Genomic DNA, 19,792 nt, shown 5'->3' with positions numbered 1-19,792 from the left:
CCTCGGCTCTATACAAACTGCACCCTTTATTTATTCAACTAATTTAAACATAGAACCCTGAGTATGGTCGTGAGGGTTCAAGCTATGGTTGTGACAACAGTTCCCAGGAATTTCAACTCACATGGTTACAGCCATTCATGTAGCATGAGAAAATAATTGAGAAAGATAAGTAAATAATTTTTTTAAAAATGCAAGGCTTAGGTTTTGCAATATATAATGTAAAGCAGCAAGTTAAAAGTAAGGGGGAAATGTAGCTCCCGCATTGGAATATCCTCGAATTGATCATTTTGACCTCGGCCATTATTGTTGTACAATAAAATAGATTTTGAGCCTTAAAAATAATGTATTTTTTAACGCATTATCTAGAATGATCATTTTAGGTGTCTAAAAATTAACCGCATCAGTACCATTTTTAGAGCTTCAAGTTTCATAATCAATAGTGAATATAGATTTATCGGCCATCATATAGGTTCCAAATACTCGAACTGTATTTTTCTTGGCGGTGTTTTATTGTATAGCTTTGTTTTTTAACATAATGTCTTGGCCTCATGATAACCACCCTTGTAGATAAAATAGGAAATGTGCTTATATTGTAGAGTAAACCACTTTGGAGAGTAGGGTTTTCATGGAAGCGAATTTAGCACACATGTAGACCTCATCTAGGCAATAAAGAAAAAGATAAAAAAAAAAAAATCGAATTAACACATTGGGGGGTGGGGAGTCAGGGATCTTTCACTGCTTTCTATGAATACATGCATCCGTTTTGTAGCCAGTTGATCTAGACCTTCAAGAACTCAAAAATCAATTTTCTTTTTTTTTTTGAAATTGTAAATAAAATACACATTGACTTAGTAATAAATCTCCAATGGTCACCTTGATGGAGACTTGGGACTACATTAAATGATGTATTAGTTTCTTCAGTTAGAGATATTGGAGGAAATACTACACCTAAAAGTTAGGGAATTTGCTTGTTCACATTAAATGATGCACTTGTTTCTTCAGTTAGAGACTTTGGAGGAATATCACACCTAAAAGTTGGGGAATTTGGTTGGAACAACCTTCACCAAAAGTAGAGGTAAAAAGGAGAAGAGTTTGGAGATTTAGAAAGCTAATTTGGCCCATGTGGTCCTGCAGGAGCTTATTGTATTTTTACTAGCTCGGGTAAAACTTATGGAGGAATATTTTAAAGACCCCAAAATTCGGAGGTGCAACCTCCTCAACCCAGCAACAAACTTAAAAAAGAAAAAAAAAACGAAATTATATGTATTCTATACGCCCTCCACTTTAAGATTAAACAGAGATTGTCCAATTTTTGGACTAGATAGGAATTTAGAAAAAAGTTTACCCTTTTGGTGGTTTTAAAGTGTATCCCAAAATTTCAAATAAAAATTACAACTAAATAGGTCTTTTATCTGAGGGAGTAAATATATAGTGTGCTCCAACAAGAGTACATCGTATATCAGTGTATAGGTTTCAGCTTGATAACAATGCATTCAATTAATTCCCTAAAAGATGGCGCCTTGGGGACCTTTTCTTCAGCAATGCTTTCAATGGTTGAGTAAGCACAATAATTTTTGTCTCTTTTTCTCTATTTTTTAATTTAAGACCTTTGTATCTTTATTCATAATTTACACCCTTCCTTAATTATTTAGTCCTATGATTATAATTTTAAAATAGTCCCATACTTGTGAGTTTTGAGCAACTCAAAATAAAAGGTCCTTTTGGGCTCTTTTATTATTTTGAGAATAATTTCCTTGAGTTTCTACAAAGTTATGTTGGGGGTTGTGGTATGGTCCACTGCTAACGTTTCCCTTGTTCAAAACCAAAAATACAAATTTTTCCATGAAATAAATGCACAAAAGAAAAATATACTTATAGTATGATTTTAAGATTTATTAAAGACCATTCTTTGTGTACATCTTATTGTGTGTTTGTGTGTAATTGGAAAAATGTCAATCCGAATTGGAAATCGCGTTTTGGATTAGGTTTAATGAGTGGACGATCCATCTCTTACCCTTCTTGGAATTGCTGATATTATTTTCTAGTCATTTTTTATAGACGTTTTGGAAGGCCGATTTAAGGGTGATCCACCGAGATGATAGCAGAATTCAACCCTTTTAAGGTTTAAACCTATGATTTTGTGCACTGGGATTACCAGTTAGGGCAGTAAGCAATTATAGGTTTTTTGGGTCTTGGTTAAAGATTTTCCCTAATCCTAAAAATTGATCAAAATACACAAGAGAGATTCACTATTTAGCATTTTATCCATGTCTTTTTACTTTAGTTTCAAAATGCCCATCAAAATACACATAAACAGACTTGGAATAGTTGAAAATTGGTAATATGTTAAATGTTGAAAAGTTAGGTGTATTTTGATAAATTGCCTTTTTATAAATAAAAGCTTAAAAAAAAAAAAAAAAAATTGTTTGACACACTATTGTAGAGTTGTAAACTGGTGAATGTCGGAGACAGGTTGTACCTTAACTCTATGATTAGAACCCGAACCAACTCCATAACCATAAAGTTGCATTGTACCTTAACTCTATGATTAGAAAATGAACCAACTTCAAAACCATCAAGTCGCATTGTACCTTAACTTTATGATTAGAACCCGAACCAACTCCAAAACTATCAAGTCGCATTGTACCTTAACTTTATGATTAGAACCCGAACCAACTCCAAAACCATCAAGTTGCGCTGTACCTTAACTTTATGATTAGAACCCGAACCAGCTCCAAAACCATCACGTTGAGAGAGGGGGAGGGGGGGACACTGTGAGAGAGAGAGAGAGAGAGAGAGAGGAGAGAGTTGGGAGTTGGGGGAAAGAGGGGGGATGAGACAACCACATCTCTCTGGTGTAGTGTCACGTGTATAATGTTTGTTTGTTGTTTTCACAACACGATAGCAATAATTAGAGTATTGGGACATGACATTGAGATACACATGTTGCATATATGGTATAAACATGTTTTTAAAATGGGAAGGCAAGGGCACTCAGAGTGGATAAGTACGTTGCAATGAAAAGTCAGGATCAGCTCGTGTTAGAGAGAGAGGAAAGTAGAAATGTTGCAGGAATGAGTAAGGTATAAGTCTTTAGTAGCTGGGTTCCACATGTATTGAATTTCTCAGAGTGGATAAGTACGTTGCAATGAAAAGTCAGGATCAGCTCGTGTTAGAGAGAAAGGAAAGTAGAAATGTTGCAGGAATGAGTAAGGTATAAGTCTTTAGTAGCTGGGTTCCACATGTATTGAATTTCATTTTTACTGAGAGATGACCACTTCCTTGCTGATTTACCCAAAAAAGAGAGAAAGAGAAAAGAAATGATGTGAAATAGAGAAAAATTAGATAGACTTTGGTTTATGTGTGAAGTGAGAGAGACGACAAGAATATGTTACAGAGAGAGAGGTAGAGAAAACATGTGATAAGACTCTGGTTTATGTGTGATATGAGAGAGAGAGAGGACTTCGGCATGTGTTTGCATGGAGAGAGAGAGAGAAATGAGATAAGACTTCAATGTATGTGGGTATAAAAAAACATTGTGCCGCAATTTTGGAAGTTTTGCTTCTAAAGCCGAACTTTTTCCAAACAAATATTAAGTGTGAAACCGTGTGTGATGATATAGCATATAGGATGTGACGGACTACAACATGATGTCTTGAGTTATATTTTTGTTAAATATCATGTAAACACCAAAAAAAAAAAAAAAAAAGAGAGAGACTGAGTTATATTTTTGTTAAATATCATGTAAACACCAAAAAAAAAAAGAGAAAGAGCAAAGATATGAATGACCTAAAAGTGTTCCACCTGGCAACGAGCCACAACATAGAGTGTTGAGTTCCTTTACTTTTAGGTATCAAGATGGATAGATACAGAGATGGTGCCCTACTTCATTGCATGGACTTTCCCACATCCATGGCCTTGCTCAGGGGACATGATGTACATGCAAACCACATGGGCGGCCTCACTCTAATGTCACATGCATGGCCCTATGATCAAGTGATGGTGGGGCCCTCTGCCTTGAATCAACTGTCCTTATTCTTTTTGGGCCAATTCAATGGCTTGGATTTGATCTCTAAAGAACCTAGATTATCCATTGGAATTTCAAGCGAAACAATTGTCCTCTACAAATAAAATCCATGAAGTGACAAGGAGCAACCAATCATGTGAAGCAAGCTCCCTTCTAATAAAAATGTGAGATATAGGACAAATTGGGTTCTTAGTCATCATGGGCTAGGCCGCACTCAAGAAGATAAAACAGATTGAATGATACTTTTTATGTATTATACGAAGAGACTACGCTAGGAAAAATTAACAGTGTTTTTGTTTATAGGCTTGACGTGGTCCAATTTTTTCATGAACGTGTAGATTAAAAGACCGCAACGTATGGTCAATTTTCACGTAAAAAACATGGGATTCCGCCATGGATTTAGCATGTCCGTTACCGTTGTTTAGGCAAATCGCAACGGACACGCTATGTTCGTTGCGAGGTGAAATACTATTCAATTTTTCCTATAGGCATTTTTAAGACTTATATATAGGGTTGTGTTAGGGTATTCACACTATAGAGTATTTTATAAGTGTACTAAATTGTTTTTTTACACTTATATACTCTTGTTTTATATATAGAGTATTTTTTAATAAGAGTATTTTTTATCATCAAGAGGTGTGATATCATTCACATAAAGTATGACAACACTTAGGATAAATCAAGAATTAAGCATCGAAAGAAATTGGATAATTCTTTGCCCTTTGCGTTTTTGTTTTTGAGCTATTCCAATTTGTATCTATAACTATTTATCATTAGGTTCCTTTTGGGCCTCACTTTGAGTCCCACATGGTTCGCTGATGTCGTTGTGGAATGCTGGAAAGGGGTTAGGATTGTGGTGACAACAACCCCATACTTTAGTCAAAAAATTGTGGTTTTTATTTTCACCAACACCTCTTACTAACACTTCCAAAAAAAATGAGTAGGATCTGCCTTCCCACTAAATTATCAAAAAAAAAAATTATTTGGCCTACCTGCTAATAGAAAGGTCGTGTGTGAACCCAAAAAGGGTTCCGGTAGCCAGCAACTTTGCCACCCTTATCTCCTTAGAGGGAGAGATAAGATGGTTGAATTTTATTGAGAAAGAGAGAGAGAGAGAGAGAGGAATTTGTGGTGGCGGGGAGAACAGATGGCCGAGTTTTGGGGCGAGAGATAGATATTTCATGTTGTGTCGCATAAATTCACTGGAAAAAACAGTGAGAAAAGGGCAAAATACAAAATAAACAGAAAATTGTTGACTTTATGTCCTATAAACACATCACATTAGAGTTTAGTCTTTAATAGGGCGAGATAGAGATCTTTCATGTTGAGTAGCATAAATTCACTGGAAAAAACAGTGAGAAAAGGGAAAAATACAAAATAAACAAAAAATTGTAGACTTTAGGTCCTATAAACACAAATCACGTTAAATTTTAGTCTTTAATAGCCTTAAGGCAGATTTCTCCGCTACCAGAAGTTGCAATCCCAGCTTAATCACAGACAAAAGAGTAGGTTTCTACTGGTATTAAAAAATTGATTCGGTCAAGGTATTCAGATCTTGGCTGAGGTGATTTACTCAAATGAGTCCAACTCTTTTTTTTTATTTAAAAAAATGAAGATAAAAGTTTATTATATATATATATATATATATATGGGAAAAGATGTTGCATATCCAGATGCGTATTGCTACAGTAAACACTTACGGCTCAGATTGAATCTGGGTCGATCTAACGATTACAGATATTCGATAATGTTTGAATTTTAACTTTTTTTCTACAAATTCAAATCGTTTGAAATTTTAGGTGTGTTATTTAAAAATAGGTAAATCTATGAAAAATAAAAAAAAATTTATATGAAATAAATTAACTAAAATACCCCCGAAATGTTTCGAGAGGTATTTTGATCAATTTTTTTTTTGAATTATTTTTTTTTAATATTTTTATTAGGTGCTCCTTAATGAGAAGAACATATGTCTAAAATTTCAAATGATTTAGATTTGTAGAAAAAAAAATTAAATTCAAATACTATCGGATATCAGCCAGATTGATCACAATCTGGGTTATTCACATGTGGGCGTATATTAGTGAGTCCCTATATATATATATATATATATAAAGAGAGAGAGAGAGGATCCATCATAGAATTAGAATTTTTTTTGTTTTAACTTTTTTTAAAAACTCAAAAAGAAAAAGATGTTTTATGAAAGTTACGAAAAAAAAGGCCGTCCACCGCCGGATTTAAACCCAGGCGTGCTCAATTGGGTTAACACTAACCAAAACACCACTGTAACATATCTTATTGAAGTTTGAAGTATTATAATTTAATTAAAAATATATGGTGTACCCCCTACTCGCCCAAAACTCGTCTTGGTTGTAGGGCGAGACGGAGTTTCCTCGGCCGAATTTGAAAATGCTAGTTTCTATTAACAGTAGGGGTGGCAATGGGTTGGCACAGCCTTTATTTTTTCTGTCTTTTGGATTATTTTACTTTTGTTTTATATGGGGTGGCATGGCCGGCCCTCAAAGGAATGGGTCAGGCTAGGGCCAAGGCTGACCTGACTCACCACCCCTACGCAATACTATTTGTTGGCACAACCACCGTGTACAATCATCTCACTTGTAAAATGATGCTTTAAGTATGAGTGCGGTTCGTATAGACCCTAGGCTCTAAACAATCAAATTAAAGCCTATCGTCAAATAGTGTTAGAAAATGTAGTTTCAATCTTAGAAATCTTTGTGATAGCCTTAAAAATATATTTTTATAGTTAATTATAAAATTTAAAGCGGCAAACATAGTGTAGATCGAGCATATCTATGAACACTTGAAAATCTTGAAACTTGACAGTCCAAAAATAGGTTACAAGATGCATTATTTCCAAAACTTAAAATCCATTTTTTTCTCATGCCCATGCATCTTTGAGATAATCGATTTGAAGATATTTGGGCATCGAAACAACCTCTTATAGTGAAATTTTTTAGATAGGTTCTAATTTGATTGATTTAAGCCTCGGCTCTATATAAACTTTTCCCTTAAATATTAGAGAATTCAATAATTTATAGAGCCAGTGGGATACTAATATTTCGAATGCCATTCTCCAGTTTTCCGTGACTCGCCCAAAGTCCTCCCAGAATTGGGTGAACATGCATATAAAAAAATTCAAAAAATTTCCAAACAATTTTAAAAATGCTGGATGGTTTTATAATATTTTTGGATAGGCAAAAGTTAATATAGAGTGGAGGCTCTAAACAATCAAATTAGAGCTCATATTGAAAACTTCATTAGAAGAGTTTGTTTTGATGTTCAAATGTCCTCAAATTGATCATTTCGACATCAAGACGAATAGACATGAGAAAAAAATGGATTTCAAGTTTTGAAAATAGTGCAATTGGTATTGCATTTTTGGGCCGTCAATTTTCAAGATATTCAAGTTTTCATAGATTTACTCGACCTATACTGTTTTTAAAGATTTTAAATTTTATAATTAAAGATGAAAATATATTTTAAGGCTATCACAAAAATTTCTAGTATTGAAACCACGTTTCTCAATACTATTTGAACATGTGATTTACTTTGATTGTTTAGAGCCTCGGCTCTATACAAATCACACCTTTTTGGATATGATTCGATCTACTTTAAATATTGATGAGTTCTTTTTTTTTTTGCATGATCACTATTTTTATATGAGCGGATATACTATACTCCCATGGGAGCATATTGCGCATCTAGTCTCGGTCAAAACACCAAGCTAGGATGAATTTTTTTAGTTTAAAATATTGGAAACCATATAAAAATTATTAAATTTATATTTCTAAAAGGTAAAAAAAATAATTGAATTTTGGGTTTTGTAAGACTTAGATCTAGCACTTAAAAAATTAGAAAATCTCTATTCAATCTTGAGTCATTAATTTTTTCTAGTATACAGAGTTAAATTCTATTTTTTCCTGCGATTATTTTATAGGTTATAGAAATTACATCTCCAAAATTTGAGATCTATAAAGTATCCCTAGTATGTATTTTGCCCAAGGGAGTAAATGGACAGTATACTCCTAAGGGAGTAATCGTTTGGGTTTTTTAATTTTCATCTTCTTTGGGATATTTTAGGATTATCCCAAACTACGAACGACTGTTTTTATATTTTTTTAATACATTTTTTTTTACATTTTTAAGCCTGTTTTAACTTTTTCAAGTTATTTTATAGGGAAAATATCTCCATACCCTAGGTTTTAGTTCACAATAGACCAAATGTTTTAAAAGATATCTTGGGGCAGAAAAATTGTAGATTTTATTTCTTCTAATCCATTGAGCTAATTTAAACCTATTTTTTTAGGCCAAACAAATCTAAAAAGACATGTCTTTTCTAAAAGCCATCCTCCTAAACTTCTAGAGAGAGAGAAGGGTATCATGGAGGTGAGAGGTTATCGGGAGGAGAGAGAGGTGTTTGGAAAAATATAGGAGGAGATAGAAAGTAAGAGAGACGTAGGAAGAGAGAGAAAGAAAAAAGTTTGAGATATATAAGTGGAGAGAGAGAAATGATTGAGTTTAAAAATAACATGTCTTTTTCACATTTGTTTAAGTTAAAACATAAGTTTAAAGTGGCCAGGGGGTTGAAAGATATCCTTTAAAACCTTGAGTTTATCAAGAAATGAAACCTCAAAATAGGGGATATGGAGATATTTTCCCTATTTTATATTTCAATATACTTTTATTACATGTTTATTATATTTTCAATTTTTTTTTTTGAAAAAAAACTTCTGTAGGGCTGGAAGGCCCTATGCTGGACTCAACCCAATCTTAAAGATTCGGTCCAGTTATTTGGCCCAACCAAGGATTTAGTACCTTAACCGAGTTGATTTTCTATGCACTATCACTATCTCCTATGAATTAGACATTAGCAGAAATTTAGGATTATAAATACAAAAAATTTATAATTGTTTTTCAATAGGGTGCAGTTTAACCTTACTACGAAGGCAAGGTTGATGTCTTCAATGCTGAATATTTTAGCGGCATGGTATTAAATTTCATACCTCTTTTAATAGAGTCAAAATTTGGCATGTTTTTTGAGATGATGTCAAATTTGTACCATCTAATTAAAATAAGTAATATAGATTGTTATAACCTTATTTCTATAAATAAACTTACCATTCTTTTTAATTTATATATATATATATATATATATATATATATATGACTAAGCAACGCCTATGAGCGAAAATGATTAGTATTTCCACCCATCGGCTCATCACTGTCCGAAAAAATCGGACGGCATATGTTTTTTGACCACCACGGACTTGGCATACCGCCACGGACATGCTAAATCTGTGACGGTAAAAATTTACGAGGAACCACAACATATGGCGCACCGTCCGTTGTGGGTCTGTTCAATGAACTGTCATGGACATAGCAAGTCCTTAGTGATGGCAAAACATTTTAGCACTTTGCTTATAGATGCTTTTAAGGTTTCTCCGGATGTATATATGGGTGTGGTTTCTATAAAGTTGCAACCTTAAACAATCCAATTAAGACACACCTCCAAAATTTTATCATAATATGTAATTCTAGTTAAAAAAATTATTAGGATTATCTCAAATTCTACTTTCATATCTAATTATAAAATTTAAAACTCTAAAAATGGTTAAAATCAAGTAGATCAATAAATATATGAAAATCATGAAAATGGACGGTCTAGATAATGTATTGCAAAATGCACTATTTCTAAAACTCAAAATCTGTTTTCTATCCATATTCATCCATCTTGACGTTGAGATGATCACTTAAGAGGTTTTTCAGTATTAGAACAATCAAATATCATACGTATTTCGACGGAATTTAGAAAGCGAATTAATGTGCAAAAACGAGGTTCTAATGTATGAATCTCTTATGAATGATTTTTAATAGATCGCCTAGTGAATCAAAAACTAGATCGACTGGGTGAACTAGCCTTTGGGAAATCTGACTTGGATCGGCGAACCAGTGAATAGGAATGGTGAACCAAACTGATTCTCCTATGCAAAAACTAGTCCCAAAAATTAATTAATAATTTTAGTTCTAAAAAAAATAAAAAAATGAGTGGAAACTAGGCTATTGGGATTTATCCGAGTCTCCAAGTTCCATAACAGACTCACTTGGTTTTTTGACGACACAGGGCTAGACTATGGAATTGTACCAATTCTCGATTTCAATTATAAAACGGTTTAATCCCAACCGATTCCCTGTCTAGATCATTGATTCTCAATTCGGACTGCCGCATTTTAAAACACTTGGAGAGACAAAACCTTGGCACACTTGGAAAATTATAAGATGCACATCTTATCTATTGTTTATTATAATATACACAGGCAATCAATCATTAATGGAAAACGTTTATATAATGTTGCAACTTTAAAATATAGAATTAAAGGTGCATATAAAAAATCCATTATGAAAGGTTGTTTGGATATTCGAAAACTATCTATTTGGTTATCTCGACATTGAGATGTATGAATTTGAAAAGAAAAAAAGATTTCAAGCCCGCAAAATAGCGTATCTTGCAACACATTATTTGAACCGTCCATTTTCAAGATTTTCATGTGTTTATAGATCTACTTGATTTGAACTATTTTAGAGTTTAAAATTTTATAATTAGATATGAAAATAGATTATCAAGCCATCGTAAAAATTTTTTAACATCAAAATTATATTTATTATAAAATTTAGATGTGCGTCTGAATTGAATTGTTTAAGGTTACAAGCTTGTGCAAACCACAACCTGTGTCTCTACATAGCTTCTAGGTGGCTTCATCAACATGCCACCTCTTAAAAAAATAAGAAACAAGAAAAGAGTGGGTCGTCCCACTCAAGTGGCCTCCAAGTGGGCCCCACGCCTAATGGGCCTAATGTAGTGGGCCCCGATAAATTTTCAACAATCTTAAATAAATTTTAAACACATAAAATAATTTTTATAAATAATCATAAGTACTTTATTTTTCTTTATGAATATTTAAAAACTTAAAAATTCAATTTTACCTAATTTAAAAATCTATTTTGATAAAATAAAATATCTAGAACCTGCTAAAATTTTATATTAATATTCTAAAAATCATTTAACACAAATTAAATATTTTAAAAGTATTTTGATGGGAACTGGATCAAATTTCGTTAAGAAAAATACGAATATACTGAAGGACTCCATCTATACTATTGACTATGTCCCACACTCTTTCCCAAACTGATCCAATAGTTTATAACTTTCTATAACCCACAATCCATTATAGGAATTCATGATTGGACCATCAAAGCTAGATGATGAGAATACAACCATAGTCTATGGATACTAGGTTCCCCCTAGGGAGAGGCCTAAGTTACACACACTTGTGCACACTAATTGCAATGAGTGCATGGAGTCTATCTCTCACACATGCACATGTCACACTCTCAATGGTGTCTACTTCCCAATACAGCTATCATATGTACATGTTGTGTGATGGTCATGATGAAGATTTATCCATTGTCCTTTCAGACCCTTCAATCACACACAATGATCACTTGGCCAACACTCGGGACATTTCTCTAACCTCATCAAGGGCTAACCCTAAGAGATAAGGTTTTTACATTCAACCTGGTTAAACTAGTTAAGCTTAGTTGGAGTTTTGGTACCAATATTTTCATCTTTGGTCATTCTGGACCATAATCTTTAGATCCAGCTGAACCGTACTCTCAATGGAGTTATTATATCGCTATAGTCATAGTTTAACATGCTCTCATAAAACCTTTAAATGACCACATAACCCCAACAAGTTATATATCATCATCCAGACAATCCTAGTTATCCTACCATTGATGACCACATTAAGTCCTTCTTCCCCTATTCTTCTAAACCAACAAGATATGGAGTTCCAAATTTATGATGCAATGTCAATTATTCAAAGTAGTGTGATTTAGGAATCAGGTTGGGGCATGACAAGATAGTTGTTGACCTCTGTAACATGATATCCTTGATTCGATTCCTATTACTGAACTACCCAAAAAATAAGAGCAATTGTATACCGAGTATCAACCAATAAACTGCGTATTTACAACATCTCTTCCTTCAAGGATATCAAGCAAGTGCATTTTTGGTTTGGGTGTCTTTGATTATTCTCAGGAGAGTGAAACTCCTGGAGGTCCATTTAGATGATATGTCTGTTCGTTGAGGGGAAGTATTTTGTGGGCAGGTGGCCTCATAAATCAACATCTCATATCTCACCGGAAAATGTTGTTCATGAATCTCGACCGCCACAATCATAAATTTAAAAAAAAAAAAACAGATTCTAAACCTTAATGTGATATGTCTTTTGGAATATTGTTTTCAGGTATCTACAAATCTACTAAATGAACACTGTTTTTAGAATATCAAATTCTATGTAAAGGACATAAATAGATTTGAAGGCCATTACAAGCGCCAAAACTGCATTTTCTAACAGGGTTTTGAGGTGCAACTTTACTAAATATCATAAAGTTGCAACCCTCATGAAAACCGCACCCTATATATAACATGTTTTTTTTTAAGATTAGTATATTCCATGTTAGCAAATATCCATCGGTTTTTTAATGACACCATTATACGTGAGCTTAATCTCATGTGCTGTTTGGGTGAGGCCATCATAAATTTTGTTAAGAATAAAACAGGAAAGAGTTTGTATAGGGTGTCAACTTTATACTGTATGAGTAAGGTGCACTTCAAAAACCCACTAGAGAATGTTGTTCTTATGCCAGAAAAATCTCAAATCGATCATCTCGACCTGGAAATCCATAGACACGAAAAAAAAAGATTTCTAGCTCTAAAAATAGTTCTTCTAACATATGATCTAAACCGTTTATTTTCAAGAATTTCAAGTGTTTACAGTTCTGCTTGATTGTCACTATCTTTGGAACTTTAAAGTTCATACTTGGGGGCAACAATAGATTTTCACATCATTGCAAGGCTTTGCGGCACCAAGATTGTATTTTTAGAATAGTTTTGAAGTGAACCTTACCTCGATAGTATAAGGTTGACACCTTATATACAAACCTCACCCTATAAACCAATATAACAAGTACTACCCCGAGTTAAGGAAGCCTAGAAATGAGTAGCTCTAATAATAATAAAAAAATTCACAAGAAATTTCAGAATATTAAATAATTTTATAGAGAAACAACGTGAAGCTCTAGAAAATAAGTATTTCAATGAATCTAAGAAATTCCAAAAATATTCTAAAGTTTAGAGAGGTCACCAGCAAATCAAGAGAAACAAACTACCCATTAAGTTGCTCAAGAGATATGAATAACAAAAAGGTTGCAGTTGGCATACGGATGCATCCGTAGCTGTAGAGGTAAGGTATACCTTCAAAAGTTCTAGAGGTAAAGTACACCTTCAAATTTTATCATGGTATATAATTTTGATGTAAAATGTTCTTAGGATTATCTTAAAATCTATTTTTATATCTAATTATAAAATTTTAAATTTAAAAAATGGTTAAAATCAAGTAGATCTATAAACATATGAAAATCTTGAAAATGGACGGTGCAGATAATATGTTGTAAAATGTACTACTTCTGAGACTTAAAATCTTTTTTATTTTTCATAGTCATACATCTCGATGTCGAGATGATCCATCAAAAGGTTTTTCAATATTAAAACTATCTTTTCCGATGGATTTTTGAGGTCCATCCGTAGCTGTAGAGGTAAGGTTGCAACCTTTTTTAAACTTTTTCCTAACAAAAAAGCACATGAGATATTCAAAAAAGGGAGAGACCACAGGTCATTCTAAAGGTGAAAAGCACAAAAAATCAAAAGAAAAGCTGAGTAAACGACATGAAACTCTAAAGAGGGAAGGTAGCTAACTACTCAAGCTCAAGTCCGATTTCTTTCATTTTTTTTGGGTAATTTAAGAATCGAACTTGAGATGCAACATCACTGATAACCACTCAAGCCCAAGCTCGATTCCTCAAAGAGAGCCCGGAAGTAAAAAATCGCCACAAATGCTAGAGTCATGTCCATCAAATATCATATCCACCAATGAAGTAAAGGAAATTCATCATAAATGCTAGTCTTATAGAAGAACGAACAATTATTATTATTATGATTATTATTATTGTCATTCTTCTCCTTCTCCTCCTTCTCCTCCTTCTTCTTCCTTCTTCTCCTTCTTCTCTTCTCCTTCTCCTCCTCCTCCTCCTTCTTGTCCATCAAATATCATATCCACCAATGAAGTAAAGGAAAATTCATCATAAATGCTAGTCTTATAGAAGAACGAACAATTATTATTATTATTATTATTATTATTATTATTATTATTATTATTATTATTATTATTATTATTATTATTATTATTATTATTATTATTATTGTCATTCTTCTCCTTCTCCTCATTCTCCTCCTTCTTCTCCTTCTTCTTCCTTCTTCTCCCTTCTTCTTCTTCTCCTTCTTCTTCTTCTTCTCCTCCTCCTCCTCCTTTTTCTCCTTCTCCTCCTCCTCCTCCTCTTTCTCCTTCTCCTTCTTCTCCTCCTCCTCCTCTTTGTCCTTCTCCTCCTCCTTCTCCTCCTTCTTCTCCTTTCTCCTCCTCCTCCTTCTTCTCCTTTCTCCTCCTCCTCCTCCTCCTTCTCCTCCTTCTTCTCTTTCTGCTCCTCCTTCTTCTCCTCCTCCTTCTTCTTTCTTTTTCTCCTTCTTCTCCTCCTTCTTCTCCTTCTCCTCCTCCTTCTTTTGCTTCTCCTCCTCCTCCTCCTCCTCCTCCTCCTCCTCCTCCTCCTCCTCCTTCTCCTTCTTCTTCTCCTTCTCTTCCTTCTTCTTCTTCTTCCTTGATGACAATGTTATCAGATTCGCTTCGGAGAGCTTTTTGTTTTGGACCGAAAATGAAATCATTCGTCTATTCCGAAAGAGAAGTCTTCAAGGTCCATTTTCAAAATAAAAATATATTTTTTTCAATATAAAGGCATAGCTTATGAAATTATGAAATCTTATGAGTAAAACATTTTTACATGTTTTATATTTCATGGCCTTGTCTATGTATATTGTGTGGTACTTTTGAATACTGTACTCGTGTAGGAGCAAGCTGTACCTTTAGTGCTTGGGTAAAAGACTTCATTAGGAGTATTTTTTCAATCTAAAATTTTGGGATCTAATTTAAAATGCATGGTATTTTCAAAATAAAATAAAATAAAATCTTTGAATTTTTACATTTCTTGATAGAATTCTTCGGTTGAAATCGATTACACAGAGTTATTCAATACCAGCCAGACATAAAAGACCCTACTAGGGATCAGTTTAGCACTGATAAATTATTCCTGAAAGATTGTATGGTCATGTGGAGCAAAATGTACATTTGCTTCCTCATGCAACACCCTAGTTAGGAGTGCTTTTAGGACCTCAAATTTTAGTAATGAGAAGTAGCAATCAACCCAAGGAGAAAAACAATAAAACTTGAACATGCACCCATTATGTATTAAAAAAAATAAAAAATCATTAATTAGGATTATTCATAGACGTGTGACGTTTGAATAACTAGGTCTAGGTGTTTAGATAGTCAAAATCCATAGTGCTTTTCTCTTAAGATACTTACGTAGTGATTGTAAAATTGACCAAAACATTAGAGAAATTTCTCAAACTACCTATGAGAGAGTAACTATTTAACATTTAACCATATAGTTTGATTTAATTTCATAATAGCTTTCAAAAGACACATGACTATGACTTGGAATAGTTGTCAATGAGTAAAATTCAAAATAGTGCACCTCCCATAGGTAGTTTGATAAATTTCCTGAAAATATATATAAAAAAAACCCTTCTTCATTTGGTGCGTGGGAATAAAATAAAATTTTTCGAATTGTATAACAAACCCAAGGTGTCAGATTTTATATCCGTTGGCTAAAGATAATTGTGACATCCTTGTACTAAAAATAAATGGTATTATAGCATACAATTAGAAAATGTGTTTATCTTTTTCAGATTCGCGATTAACGTTGCTGAAATTATTAACATATGAAAATTTCATCCAAAAGAAATTTTAGAAGACATGCACACGTATAGAGCGCACCAAAACCCAATCCAACAACAAATACTCAAAGACTACAAGAAGTAATCCCATGTAATAAAACTTGTGTGAGTTCTCAAGAAGCTTACTTTGTAGTAGCCAACAACGGTACGTTCACTTTAATCTTATCCTCTTAAAAAACTATTAGCCACATAATAACATAAAAAGCCCAAGATTAGACCCCATAACCCGAGTCCAGGTTTGCGTCTAGTTTCTAGGCCAGTGGGTTGGGTTGGGGTCCTGATGTATGGACTCAAGAAACAAGTCAGATCGGGCAAGGTCCGATTCTAGCTTAGACCTAATCGGGTTGGGTTAGCCCCAACCCCACTGATCCCGTTATTTTCTATATATAATACTTCACTTTTATATTATAAAATATGTAACATAATTTACATATTTGTTTATTCTTTTATGTTTTTGCCTGAACCTGACACAACCCATCTGATCACCAAGGCCCAATAGAGTCTTGGTTAGGCTATACTTTTTTTTTATTCATGATCATGGTAATGTATATAATAGGGTAATATTGTACTCCAAAATTTTGAATCCAGATTTCATGCGTGACACGACTTTTGAGAGGATGGACTTATTACAATGCAACTCGGCCTCTCCTGAACAATGCCCTTTAACACCCTTTTGAGCATCTGCACATTACGCTTTAGAACAACTATTAAAATAGAAAATGCTCCTACTCTTGTACTAGGAGTTTTTATACAATCTATCATAGAAAACTAGTATTCACATTTTTTAATTAAGGAAAGAACAATCACGTCAAAAATTTACTGCAAGAACTTGTTTTGATGCTTCAAAATTATCAAATCGATCGTCTTGACATTAAGATATATGAATATGAAAAAAATAGATTTCAAGTCTTAGAAACAGTGCATCATGTAATGTATTTTTTGAACGGTCGATTTTTAAGATTTTCAAGTATTCATAGATTGATGTGATCTACACTATTTTTGACGCATTAAATATTTTGATGCTATTTGAAGGTGTGCTTTATTTTAATTGTTTAAGGTCTTGGCCTTATTCGAACCACACTATTTAATTATCTATACTACCTTATTAAGCTAAAGTTAATGGGTGGACACATGTCGCGAAAATAAGAAAGGACCCTAATGCTATAGAAATTGTAGGATAGTTATCTATCTTTAGGGAGAGAGAAAATTGTGTGTCCCTATTTTAGAAAAGGAGTCTAGGAGAGGTGGTAGGTAAAAGGAGAGAGGGGGAGGGAGAGGAAGGGGTACATACCCATGTCTAAGGGAAGAGAGAAGAAAGTTGAAAACAACAGGAGGATTTAAAAAAAAAACCATAAAAATTAATCATGTAGTACCTATCTTTAGGGGGATTTTAGAAAATACAATGTTTATCTTAAAAAAAAAAAAAAAATTCTAATCTAACTGTAATGAGTTTATAAATTCAATAGATATGGGGAGAGAAAAAGTAAGGACGTAAGAGGGAGGGGGTTAGGGAGAGAGAAAGGGCAAGAGGAAGGGGAATATGCAGAGAGGGAAAGCGAGGGGATGTAGAGAGAAAGGCTAAATAATAGGAGGTTATAATCAAAATCTAAAATAATATCTCCCTATCTCTCAACGCAAGGGTAAATTTCTTCCTTTTAGGAATTCTAGATATCGAGAGAAAATAACAAAGAGAGGACAAAAATAGGTAGATGTTGTAAGATAGGTTTTTTTGGAGATGAGAGATATACTATTTTCATTGGCCTTACCCTATTTTTAATAAAAACTTATCCTGATTATCTAGAGTATATATTTGCACATATTTAAAGAAATGCCTATTTATATATATATATATATATATATATATATATATATATATATATATATATATATATATATATATATATATATATATATATATATATATTTATTGGGGTAATTCAGTGAAGAAGACAGTCCCTTACCCGTTTTCTTCAAATAGGTTAGGTTTTTGAAATTGTTAATACGGTGGTGGAATGGATGTCTTTGAACTCCATTTTTATTCTATTAATTATTGCCACTCTATCAAAAAATACAATCCATTTTTTTATATCTAAATTTTTGGATGTATTTTTTCTCTATCTACCGGTTTGTCTTCTTGCAATCAGGTACGTCCCTTTCATCTTCTCATTATATATTACTTTATTTAATGAGAAAAGATGGGATTAGCCCCTAGCTCATATGAATATGAGCCCAATGGTCCAGATTGAATCTAGGTCGATCTGACGATTACAGATGTCTAGTAGTGCTTGAATTTTATTTATTTATTTATAGATCCAAATAATTTGAAATTCTAGTTATGTGTTCTTTTCATCAAGGCGCACCTAATAAAAATATAAAATAAAAATATCTGTAAAAAAACCAATGACCAAAATAACCCCCCAAAAAAAATTTGGGGGTATTTTGGTCAATTTTTTTCATGTAAAATATTTTTTTTGATATTTTTAAAATATTCACCTATTTGTTATGAACACATGCTTAAAAGTTCAAATGATTTGAATTTGTAGAAAAAACACTAAAATTCAAATACTACCGAACATCTATGATCGTCAGATCGGCCCAAAATCAATCTGGAACGTTGGGTTCATATGTTCATATCAGCTAGTGGGCTAATCCCATCTTTTCCCTTATTTAATATATTACTTATTGTGTCTCTTTTATCGTAATAATATTGACACTTTTTATTGTTTCATGGTTTCATGTAGATAATATTAACTATGATATTTCTTTTACTTAATTTACTAGGAGATAAAAATAGTGATGGATGTTTGAAGTTATAGACATTATATGAATAGAGTCGCAATATTGAAATTGTTACGTGCAACGCACATAAAATCGACTAGTATAGTTAATGGAAAATGGTTTGATAGCCGAATCAAAATAAGTAAAGCCTCACTTTATAACTTATCGAAAATTGCAATTCAAGTATTAAAAAACCTTTACATTGATCATCTTAGTTTGAACTGTAGAAAAAAAGAAGAAGAAAGATTTCAAGCTCTAAAACTACAATTATTGTAAAAAATTATCTAGACCGTCTATTTCTCCATAAAAATAAGTGTTTATAGATCCGCAATATTATACCATTTTGTTAGTTTTGAATTGCATTGTAAGTATTGAAAATTGATTTTTGAGCCATCATGGAGATTTCCATGCATGAAGATTTGAGGTAAGACTTGATTTTGATTTCATAAAGCCTAAGCCTTATACAAATCGCATCCATAATTAATGTCTCCCTCAATCCAAAATTGGAAGCGGTATATCTCCAAAATTCGAGGTCCTAGAATTAATCATAGATGTAGTTTTACCTGAGGGAGTAAACAGATTATATAGTGCAGCAATAGTATAATATCTTTTGGCTTTCTCCATTAAATATTCATACATAGATGTTGTTCTAAGGCATTGAAGTTGTACAAAATGACACTTAAGAAAGTTTAATAGGAAAAAGACATTTGGAATTAGGAAAAAGACACTGAAAAAACGTTGAAGGCCAGTCAAGCTCTCAAGTAGGGGTGGCAATGGACCTGGAACACGCAGGGTATACCCGAATGTGTCTGGGTATGGATCCAAAATTTGAAACTGGCAGGTTGAGTTCGGGTCCAAAACTTGGACCTGAACGCTATTCAAGTCCGAATCCGGGTTCGGTTGGACCTGACCCGTATCTGTAAACTATTGAAGATAAAATACTTCAAGCCCAAATTGTTTTGGTGCATTAAGGATCTTATATAATAAGAATTCATAATCATCTT

This window comes from Amborella trichopoda, chromosome 6, assembly GCF_054954075.1.
Source record: "Amborella trichopoda isolate Santa Cruz 75 chromosome 6, AtrichopodaSantaCruz75HAP2 v2.0, whole genome shotgun sequence".
Taxonomy (NCBI): domain Eukaryota; kingdom Viridiplantae; phylum Streptophyta; class Magnoliopsida; order Amborellales; family Amborellaceae; genus Amborella; species Amborella trichopoda.
This window is presented reverse-complemented; position numbering follows the sequence as displayed.